Source organism: Tiliqua scincoides, chromosome 2, assembly GCF_035046505.1.
Source record: "Tiliqua scincoides isolate rTilSci1 chromosome 2, rTilSci1.hap2, whole genome shotgun sequence".
NCBI classification, from domain to species: Eukaryota; Metazoa; Chordata; class Lepidosauria; order Squamata; family Scincidae; genus Tiliqua; species Tiliqua scincoides.
The window spans coordinates 218167030-218179355 of NC_089822.1; the positions used below are offsets into that span (position 1 = coordinate 218167030).

The window sequence follows — 12326 nt, forward strand, 5'->3', positions numbered from 1 at the left end:
GTGTAACCATTCTGGAATTTCCAAACATAACTAACTTTTTAAACATTTCAATAGTAGACTTCTATATGCAAATTGTCTTGCTGGATGCAGCCTTCGCATGTCATTCCTTGTCAAGTTAGGATCTTGTGCATTTCCAGCAAACACATGACCAGCAATTATTTTGTCAACATTGACCTTTGTCATCCATTTTGGGTGGGAACTAGTTAAGGTCCATTTGTTCATCCCTTCTCCCATCAGGTGATCTGCACTTTCAAAGTTGACGGCACTGACCATATGTTTGGTGCCAATTCTTGCCCAAGCAGCATGTATACTAGCTTGCTGTTGCAATTGCAGTTTTCTAGATTAGGGTCTAAATCTATCTTAATCCTCTACAGTTTCTCTGGTTCACACATGCACATCCTTTCTTGAATATGTGAAGGCATACGGCTTATCAGTTTACACACATTGTTGCCAAGACACTGGAAGTTGAATGATCAGGTTATGTACCTGCATGTGTGGACATGGCCTCCAAGCTAATCTAGTATTCAAATTAGCAGTTAAAACAATCAACAATGGACAACATAGCTGTGATTCTCAATTTCTAGCCCCAGGAGATCTTATAAACAGTACTTTTAAACTCTGGAAAAATCAATGAGCTTCAGTGACAGAAACTTAAAAACTTGGAGCTAATATGATATTGCAATTAGAGTATCAGAATGGGACTTAGGAGATCTTGGGTCAAGTCTCTTCTCTGCTATGAACTCTCTAGGTGACCATGAACTAGTTACTCAGGGGCAGATCCTATCCAACTTTCCAGCCCTGGTGCAACTGTGCCAGTGAGGTTTGTGCTGCATCCTGTGGTGGGAGGATAGTTATGGAGGCCTCCACAAGGTAAGGGAACATTTGTCCCCTTGCCTAGGGGCCACATTGCAGCTGCACTGGGGGTGGAAAGTTGGATAGGATTGGGCCCTTAGTCTATCCCACCTTATAGGGACATTATGAAGATAAAAGAGGCACAGCCATGTATGTAGCCCAGAGTTCCTCAGAGGAAAAAGGGAAGTAAGTTGTAATAAAATAAATATTTAGAAGTATAGTAACGCTTTCATCTCAGGTGTTCATTCAGTATTATCAGCTTACTAGATGGTGCTGTGTTCTGAAATATGGAAAATCCATTACATTATCTGCAGGTGTAATCTTATGAAAATATAATAAATACATCTTTCTAAAATTACTTTCAAGGGACATGCAGTATCTGGCTCACTGGCAATAGGGGTTGATTAGTTCAAGGGAATGACTTGCCCCTTCAAACGTAGCTTTGTCTTTGTTACATCAAAGATTTATTTCATGAGTCTTGAGAATGTAGAGGATTCATTACTTCCAATTAGTTTAAATAATACATTTCAAGTTTAAAATATTGCTCAGTCATAAATGCATAAATGTTGCTAAATTCAGGTAGGTGGGGACCTCATTAACCTCAGAGCTACAAAGCCATCCCTCAATTTAGAATTTTAGGAATCCTGATGTTCCCCTCATGGCTGGACAATCTGCATCTTTAATTGCAGATTTTCTCTCTGGCAGTTTTGGTTGCTATCGAATCACTTACAGATTGGTAGACCTTATTGTGTCACCTTATTTGGTTACTTTGCTTTCTTGGTTGTCAGTTTTTACAAAATGCTTTATGGCTGCAATAATCCCCGAAAAATCAGCTGTAACAAGAGATAATAGCTTGTTATCGGAGTGTTTATCACCTTTGACTTCACTTTGGGCTATTACACAACAAAAGAATGAACTGCAGCAAGGTTGCCAGGTGTATTAAATTATATGATGAATTATAGAGATTCTCTGATGGGGATTAGTGTCCAAAGAAAATCACAGCACTTGCCAAACTCATTATCTGATAGAATTCCAGCCTGGACAAAATCCCAGGGGTAAAAAGGTCAGCACTTTATCCATTATGTCATCCCTCTAATCTCTGTCTGCTGCATTCACAGCGCAATATATTGTGAATGTCTCTCCCTGATTCTTCTCTATCCTGCAGCTATGGAGTATCTGAACAAGGGAGTTGATAACATTGATGTAATAAAAATTCAGTCTGTCTGAGTTTTCTTTCTGAAGACAAAACATAAAACAAGACGAACATCAAACATTGTAGATGAGAGCACCAAAGTCAACAACAATAGCAACTTGGCTGACCAGAGGCTGATAGGTCAGACCTTCCTCTGCCTATAAGAAGGAATTTTAGCAGTTGCAACTTTTCTCCCTCCTGTAAGATTAGGTCCATTTGCTGAAATTCTCTTTTCTTGAAATCAGTGACACAGAGTAACAAACAACCCATGATGCAATGTAGGTCTGAACTACAGCTCTTCCTTGCCCCCTCCCCCTTCATATCACTTGGGACTAAATTAAGCATGACTTAAAGCTTATTATTAGCTTTAATGGACTTGGTTTTTCTTGAGTTGGTAACAGTCTGCTTGTGGCCCCTCAACCCTGCAGATCATGGCAATCATGGAATCATGGCAGCGAAGGGTATGTGGAGGTTTTATTCTGATACGAAAAAAAAAAAACACGGGTATGGTCAACAACAGCTTTACACCTGCACTGCCAAAGCACTGCCAAAGGCGGATTGGAGTTTGTATTGGAATTGCGGAAGATATTACCGAGGAGATAGGGTGTGGCGTCCACAGTGCCCCTTGCTCTGAGTAAATGCAGGATTAAAGCCCAGGTGGTAGCTGGAGGTGTGCTGCACAGCTGCAGCCACTAGAGCATAAGGAGATCCCTCAGGTATATAGGGAGCACCTGAGGTAGAAAGCATTGGTGGGTGATAGAAGGAGTACAGGTTGGAGAGGAGACTGACTTGGCTTATTGAATTGGGAATCAGACTGTGGATTGTGACTGGACTTTGGCTTTGGACTTTGATTTGGATACCCTGATGGATTGGACTGATCTACCTGGAACCTGACTTTGGACTGTAACTTGGCTTAATGGCAACTCTGATTGATTGGACTGGTTTACAAGGCCCAGTGGATTGGGATTTGGCAAAACAGAGTTAATGCCAATTCCTGGTACAACATTTTTTCAGGGAATAGAAAAAAATTCCAGAAAATTTTCTGAATTTACCAGACAGCAGAGCCTTAAACAATCCCTCACCTTGAGTTTATAAAACAATTACTCAGAATGAGAGTGTGAGGGTTTTCTTCTGAGGGTTTATCCATTCCATTGAAAGAAAAAATTGTCCACAATTGGAATGCACTGAGAATTAATTCTATGTTCCATTGTTCTAGGTTAGCCACTGCTCTAGGTGTTGTTTTTTTTTTTAATCTTAGCCATGTTTCTAATCCATAAAAGCTCTAATTTAGTTTCTGTTTCTGGTAAAAGGCTCCTGTTGGTACCAACGTGGCATAAATGTTTGTGGACCAGAGTTTGTTTGAACGATGTCTGAAGAACTGTGAAGAACATTGGCATAGCTAAGGGAGTGCAGGGGGTAGCAATTACACCAGGCAACAGACTTTAGGGGAGCAACAACCTGAGCTTGACACTAGTGGCCAAAATTGTGAAAACCTTGGTATTTTTGAATAATACATCATGTTATGTACCATTCGATGGAGAATTTAATGTGGAATGCAATGAAACAAACCACATCAAAATATTTCTATTCTATCAAATTATAGCCAAATAACCAGAAAAAACACAACTGCATTATGTAACAACTAGATTTTTTTAAACTTAAAACTGACCAGTGAGACTGATTGTTCCAAGAGCCAGTTAGGTGTTGTTATGATACAGCAGGGAACCAACCCAGGAGGCAGATTTTCCCCTATTTTCACTTTTTTAAAAGCCCAAGCATGACGTCACTTTTGGGGCATCATTTTGAGCTCAGCACCGGACTACACCAGTCATTAGCTATGCCCCTGGAAGAAGTCAACTCTGGTCCTTGAAGCTTTATATCACATCTGTGTTAGTATTTAAGATACCACTCAATATGCCAAAGTTTCTGACATGTATTGGTGCACATACATTTCCCGTGTGTGTAAATATATGGAATGAATTGGCTAATTCATCCCCCATGGCCAGAGCAGCAATGAGGAGACCAAATGTGGCTTGCATCAGCAGCAGATGGCTGGGAGTGAGGCGGAGATGAATTCAGGGGCCTTTTATCTCAAGTCCACCCATTTAGTGATGCAACACATGGGGGTTGGCAGTACTGGTTACTGTAACTTCTTGGGTCACATTTTTTCTTTGTGTCCATCCATCCAAGCTCTGGCATTTTCCATCAGCCTGCTTGAACCCCCTGTGCCCCTGGTTGTCCCATTTGCTTAATTCCTGTTCTTCTGGATGTTTAGTAAACTAGTAATCTTTTGACCGTTTGCCTGCCATATCCATGTTCAAGAGTAATGCAGTGGCTTGTCATGTCAATCACCTTTGGACACCACTGTGGTTTTGATTGTTAATAAGAACCCCTGAATGTCAGTGTTATCCTGGGAGGGTGGTTTTTGCTTGACAGCCTCTGTCTGCTGAGTCTCCCCCCCCCCCCATGGCTGCTGACCCGGTAAAAAGGGAGAGTGGAGAGCAGAAAGTTAATGAATATGAATTCTCCCCATTTAGTTTTAATTTGGGCTGGGCAAACCCAGGTCTGAGACAACGTATTTGCATATATAGTGGTAGACATGTGTGGCTTTTAAGTGTGGAAGTGGTGCAGGTAACAGAGCTGAATCTGTCCCATACTCAGCATCCCATTATCTGGGACCAATTCTGCTATGTTCCAAATTCCTGCCCTGGTTCATTCACTGGAACTTCATGGGGGCCACTAAAAACCAATTGCATAATTCTATCCCTGCTTCCATATCTTTGATGCATAAGAATAGACATTTGAGGGTGAGAGGTCTCAACATTTGGTTTTCATATCTGCTTGCTTGTTGGCAACCTTCAGTCTCGAAAGACTATGGTATCATGCTCTGAATGGTGGTTCTGGAACAGAGTCTAGTGTGGCTGGAAAGGCCGATTCAGGAATGATAATCCCTTCCACACTGGGAGCAAGTGCAGTCTGTCCCTGGTCTGTCTCCCTGGCTATGGGCCTTCCTTCTTTGCCTCTTTGCCTCAGTCTGTTGGCCAAGTGTCTCTTCAGACTGGGAAAGGCCATGCTGCACAGCCTGCCTCCAAGCAGGCTGCTCAGAGGCCAGGGTTTCCCACTTGTTGAGGTCTACTCCTAAGTCCTTCAGATTCCTCTTGCAGATGTCCTTATATTGCAGCTGTGCTCTACCTGTAGGGCGTTTTCCTTGCACGAGTTCTCCATAGAGGAGATCCTTTGGGATCCAGCCATCATCCATTCTCACGACATGACCGAGCCAACGCAGGCGTCTCTGTTTCAGCAGTGCATACATGCTAGGGATTCCAGCACGTTGCAGGACTGTGTTGTTTGGAACTTTGTCCTGCCAGGTGATGCTGAGAATGCGTCGGAGGCAGCGCATGTGGAAAGCGTTCAGTTTCTTCTCCTGTTGTGAGCAAAGAGTCCATGACTCGCTGCAGTACAGAAGCGTACTCAGGACGCAAGCTCTGTAGACCTGGATCTTGGTATGTTCCGTCAGCTTCTTCTGTATATTCTGGCATGGACTAGTTTCAGATTTAGACCCCACTTCCTTGCCAAGTGGACCACACCCAACCTCATTTACTTAAATAAATACATTTTAAAAAGAAATTTACCATATTCAAAAGCATTAGTCCATTCAAATTCCCAGTACTTCTTTATGGACAGCTTTCATAGTATTTGTTGTTTCTTTTCAGGCATGTGTAGTTTTATTAGATGTTTTAGGAATATCTAAACGGAGTCAGAAAATAACCTGACATTTTTGTTTGTATACTGAACATGACCTGATCATTTTGCTTGAAAGGACAACTGTCTTTTGCAAAGCGAACAGTTGGAAAATCAGTTCGGACAATGCTGTCCGTGAAAATGAATTGCAGCTGTAGCAAAGGTCTCTGTTTCCCTGGCAGCTGTAAGCTGATGTCCCTCCTTCCCCTCTAGTAAATTTAAATATTATAGTTAAGATTATTTGGTCAGCTGTTGAGCATCAAGCAGAAACGGAGTCTCTAAAAGCATGTTATAGCGAATAATGAACTTTCCAATGTCAGTTGCGGGAGTGAGAAACCCACATTATCCTTCTCCCACTTTTTATATATTTATACCTTAAATAAGAGGCAAATGGGCAAGGTGGAAACCACAAATAAGCCCTGTATGATAACCTGCCAGGGTCTTGAATGGCTTTCTATTTTTTCTGCCTTCTTAGATCTGCAAAAACGAGGAGGCTGTCAAGGCCACAATCCATGATAAAGTGCTCATATAAAGAGTTCTCACTCATTTTTGCCCACTGCAAAACAATCTGAAGACAAAACATTTCTGTTGCTAGTATGTGATAAGTAATCAAGACTGGAAATTTGGAATGACATCTCTAACTTGATAAGAGCCCATAGATTTGTGTTCTATCTGCATAGGGCCATCACTTTCTCCTCTGTGTTCCACACTAGCCTATAGGGCGCTCTGCTAACTATTCTATGATACAGATGACAGTTTCAAAGTCTAATCTGAATAATTCACCAGATGTAGATTTTTCCAATAAAGCCATAATCAGTGTGGTGTAGAGAAGTGCTATTCAAATATCTGCTATGACAGACCAGCAATTATTTTTTGGCCCAATGTGCCATGGATATTTGGCACATGCCCGGCATGGCTCATGGACCGATGCCAGTCTGAGTAGCACTGATGTAGAGTGTTAGACTTCTACTGAACCCTGCGCAGATGTTACATCTTAACCAAATGCATAGTTGGCGGGCAGGCAGTGTGGGCCAGTAAGCCCCACCTGCCACACCAATGTGTTCCCGAAGCCATGGATTCAGCTAAGATATCTGCTAGGATGAATGCTGAATGCATGGAGTGTGCTTCAGGAACACATTTGCATGAAAGTGATGTTTTCTGATCTGCTCCCCTCACCCCCAATCATGCATTCAGTCTGCACCTAAGTAGAACCTGCACAGGACTTGGGAAGACCAAATCGCTGCTTGGGCACAAAGGTTAGTGGGTTACCTTTGGCCAGTCGCTATCTGTCAGCCTATCTGCCTCATAGGATTGTTGTGAGGAGATGTGATGATGCCAATTTATATCATGTACATCACCCTGAGTTCTTTGGGAGAAGGGTGGGATTAAAATGTTAAAAAGTGTCTTTTTCCGTTGCTGTTCTTCCTTCTCAGAGTGTATTCGCAAATGGAGATGCCGGACACCTAATTTATAAATGTGATTTATAATCCCTGGACCTTTCAAACCTGCAAGGGTAGTATGTTTAGCTGATATTTGGATAGAAGGCTATGTAAATAAATCTAACTGAAGGCAAGCTGCAGTAGTGAAAATTACTTAGGGACAGGATGTTAAGTGGAAAAAGTAAAATAACTGTTAATATAAAAAAAATGATTTGGCCTTCTTTTAACACCTTCTTCTTTTAGTACTGCATGCCAGTACAGCTAGTTCAGGGCACTCATATAGAAGTTGCAAAGGTAGCAGATTTGGAGCTGAAACATAGCCAAAAACGTTTTGACTTTTTAGACAGTATTTGCTTGTGGTTCAGTATTTCAGAGTTACATAAAGCAGTGTTCACAACCAAAAACTAATGTTTCTGCCTAAGCATACTTCCTCTTCCACAGAGGATAATCTCCATGAGGCGTGGGTCTTTCAGGCCTCATAGGCTTAAGACTGAATATTGAAATCGTTCATGCTTGGCTTCCCTCCCAAGCACCTGAGTTTTATATCTTTGCAACACTGGGTCATGTAATACATGTGGAGAACGGGGGGAATAGATGGCTGTTTTACACCGTCAGTGTTAGAGCATAACTGCACTTGTTTTGCTCAACACAAAGCACTGATCTGATTGCACATTGCCTTTGTGTCTGAGATACTGGGATGTTCTCCTGTGCTTCTCGCTTCAACGCATACTTTTTTTTATGCATATCGCTTTGATGTGATAACTGGAAATGGAACATAACTATGGAAGACATTTGCTTTGAAAACACACTAACCACACTGCAAAAAAGATGTCCTGATGACTTTCTGTTCCAGTTGGCAACCTTCAGTCTCGGAAGACTATGGTATCGTGCTCTGAATGGTGATTCTGGCACAGCGTCTAGTGTGGCTGAAAAGGCCGATTCGGGAGTGACAATCCCTTCCACACTGGGAGCAAGTGCAGTCTGTCCCTGGTCTGTCTCCCTGGCTATGGGCCTTCCTTCTTTGCCTCTTAGCCTCAGACTGTTGGTCAAGTGTCTCTTCAAACTGGGAAAGGCCACGCTGCACAGCCTGCCTCCAAGCAGGCTGCTCAGAGGCCAGGGTTTCCCACCTGTTGAGGTCCACTCCTAAGGCCTTCAGATCCCTCTTGCAGATGTCCTTGTATCGCAGCTGTGGTCTACCTATAGGGCGCTTTCCTTTCACAAGTTCTCCATAGAGGAGATCCTTTGGGATCCGGCCATCATCCATTGTCACGACATGACCGAGCCAACGCAGGCGTCTCTGTTTCAGCACCTGGCAGGACAAAGTTCCAAACAACACAGTCCTGGAACGTGCTGGAATCCCTAGCATGTATGCACTGCTGACTTTCTGTAGCAGTCAGATAATTTAAATTAGTGCATGCCATTAATTAACTAGATAGGCTGTTATAATTAAAGGCAAACTACAAAATGATCAGTGGGTGCTAAAACTGTTTCAGCCAAATGAAATATGAATAAGTATTTTTTGTACAGCAATTGATACTTAAACATTTTCCCCGCATGAGTTTGACTGGTGATACTGACGTCTTTATTAATGGTCTTGCCCTCTTCTAAGTTCCTTTTCACCTCCAGTGGTGAAATAACCTGTTTTTAAAAATCATGGTATCATTTTCATTTAATTGTAGGCCAATGGGAGATAAGGGGTGGCCAAGCTGCATGCAAAAGTGCCATGCTGCTGTGTTTGCCCCCTTTGAATCGCTAAATGCATGCTCAAGATCAGGATAGAAGGAGCGGACTGTCTCCAAAAGTAAACAATAAAATAAAACAAGATTCACAGAATGCTGGGCCGTAATGGAATTCTTGCTGTGGGTTCCACTTTAAAAAAAAAAAAAACTGGACTAATGCTGGAGTTATAGAGGAACAGAATGAACCACTTCTAATTACTGTAATTTAAAAAGCAGTTTTGCCATATATGTATTTTGTTTCTTTTTAAAAGCTTAGCTACCTACCCTTCTCCCATAGGACCCAGTAATATGGAGTCCCATGAAGGGTGGGAAACTGACTTTTGTTGCTAGCCAAATCGAAACAATATCCAGTGTGACACTTGCAAAGTCACATTGTGCACAGCAATACAATAGCAGTGAATGGGAGAAAGCATTTATCAAGTACTAAATGTTGTGGTTTGTGTATATAAATGTGCATCTAGCTCACCTGCAGGGAGAAATAATTAGTTTCCTTATAGAAATAGTAAAATGGCTGTCCGTTTTCTAAGAGCACTCTTCAATATACCTTTGTTGAAAGCTGATTGCTTCCGTGTTTAATTAAGTTTATGTGTTACGTTGGCCCATTGCCACATTTGCCCACCCCTTTCTCTTCTGTCGCTGAGTCTATTCTCCTTTTATTAGAAACATGGTGGTGGTTTGATTATTTGTAGATTGCAAGTGGCCATTAGACATAAATCTCTGTGATTGATTCAGTCTGCACTTAGAATATATTTCAGCACTTTTTTCCCCGAGATAAACATTGACAGCAATTTATGTACCATTCTTTCTTCTCTTAAATAAATATTTTATTTAGAGATTAAACACTTTGTTTACTGTACTTGTAGCTGTGCTAGTTAAGCAACTGAAATGAGGAAATGCACATCCTTTTGAGGTTTGGGGCAAATCCACCAGAAAGTTCTTTTCTGTGGACCCACTGAAACAGCATGTGGAACAGCATGATCGTGAAAGTTCTTCAGTACTGTTAAGCAACTGAGCTACCATTCAGGAACACCTTAGTTTGGCTCTCACCTGTGCCATAAACACACTTATGTGGTCACCTTTTTCTTAGCCTTATACCCCACATCGCAACATAGAAATAATACTACTAACTAAAGGACAAGGTTATTGTAATGGTTACTGTTACTGGATGTTCATTCAAACACGCATAACATGTGCACATGGGGGAGTGGAATATTTGTGTGCAGGGTCCTGTGTAGAAGCCTGTGGCACAGCTCAGTAGGGAAAAAAGAGAGAAGCGAGGGTGAAAGCTGCAACGCAACTAACTTTAGTGTGGGGATATCTCATGATAATAGGGAAAGGGGACTCAAAATAAAAGGATGCAAAATTGCAATCATTCAATCACCACAAGATTTAAGTACAGCTATAACCTCACTATCCACAGATTTTTTAACCTGCAGTTTTATCTCAATACTATGCGAAGGGCCCTTTCAATTAAAGGAAAAAAAGTCATTTAACATTAGCCTCATTAATGGAGAGAGGGCAACTGGCTGACAAACCATCAGTCATTCTCTCTCCAAGCACTTAGAACAGCTTCACTCCAAGGCAACCGACCCCTCCCTTCCCCCTGAGCATGTGAAAGAAAGATAATCACTTTGTATTGGTGAAGGGAGGGGTCGCTGGCTCCCAGTGAAGCCTTTGGAAGCGCCTAGAGAGAGACTGAATTGTTTGCCTAATGACTGTCTTCCATCACAAAGGTCAGCAAAGCTGTTTTTAAATTGCTTAGCAAAGGGACATTGCTTTGCTGTAATGTGATTTTTGCCACCCACTTCTGGGAACAGAACCCTTGGGAATAGAGATTCAACCTGTATAAACTGTTGCTAAGGCAAAGAAAGCTAATGAAGGAAGAGGGAATGAGACAGGAAGAATGACTGAGTTGATTCAGTTGACAATTTTGATAACAGTATACTTTGGGGAGAAGGACAAATGAATCAAAACTATTTTAATTTATTTTAAAAGTGACAAGGAGTCAATGCTGCTGTTTCAATAACTTCACATTGAATGTAACTCACTAAGTAGACAAGACATTGCAAATGGAATACACTTGAGGATCTCATTAGCATCCTGCCCTAACGTAAAACAGAAATCCCTAAATATGGGAATTAAAATTATCCTACACGAAAAAGTTATTTGGGTGGAATAAAAATTTGGAGAGTCATTCAATCCCAAATGCATGATGGATATTGATGGTTACTGGTGGTGACACATATTTGGAAGGTGGGTAGAATTGGTGGAAGAGGCTGTTAAGATCTCTGCTTGGATTAGGTAAGGCAAACTCAAGGTTCTTTGAACCAAAGTGGGACATTGCTACCTTGTTATTGAACGAGTACAGAAACCACTTATGGCAGTGGTTCCCAAACTGAGCTGAGGCTTTCCAGGGCACTGCAGAAACCAGCCAGGGGAGACATGGAATCCTCTTGAAAAACCCACCATCCTATACAATGTCTAGGATTGTAGCCCTAATGGGAAGCTGTGGCCAATGGCCCAATAGGTCAAGGGAGCTGCCAGCTGAAAAAGTTTGGGAACCACTGATTTATGGTATTAAACTGTCCTGTCACAAATTAATAGTTCCATATCAGATCCTTGAGGGGGGTAGTTAGACGCAGCAATTACTACTGAAGCCAGAGACGTATTGCTGAAACTTTTCCACCACAAACTATCGATGTTGCTTTCTAGTGCTTGGGAAGGCACCATTCTCTTCCCTTCTCTTGTTAAACAAATTGCATTAAATGCTCATCCAAACATCTGTCCACTGAAGGGCCTGGCAGAATACAGTACTTTACAACATTGGTAAGTCTTCAAGGAAAAGCAGTTTCACAGTCCTTCTCCAGTAACCAGGAAGGGACATTAATGTGTGTCCTCATGATTTGGTGTACCAGTGATCAATTTAAGAGAATAGTTTTGCTTTGTCTTAACATTGGAGCATGAGGAACAAAGGTGTGATGTCCTCCGTTTAAGTTGGTTGGTTGACAAAGAGATTGGGCAGACATTCCAACGTAGGTAAGAAAAAGCCACAGAAGCCTCGGGTTTCTGTCCTCTTCCTTTCCTTCCTTTCCTTACCCCTCCAAGCATGTGGTAAAGAGACTGGAAGTTTCTATTTGTGGTTTGCTAACAAATTTGTTAACAAACCAGGATCTGACTATTTCTGTTGTGGAGATGAGTTTGCTTTTCGTAATCTAAAGCTTTCTCTTCCCTTCTCTGTGACCTGTGATCATTTTTTTTATTAATTGCTGATTTGTGCAACAACTTTTCTTGGTGGCTGTGGAGGTCTCAATTTTGTCAATTTCCTCCTAGGATAGGGTCTGGTGCAAAGTTTCAATATGCTTT

General features: G+C 41.7%; 1 protein-coding gene across 1 annotated transcript in view; it reads left to right on the forward strand.

The window, feature by feature from the left end:
• The window catches only part of CACNA2D3 (calcium voltage-gated channel auxiliary subunit alpha2delta 3), a 467867-nt gene that overhangs the window by 201803 nt on the left and 253738 nt on the right, over nucleotides 1–12326 (forward strand). The window lies entirely within an intron of this gene.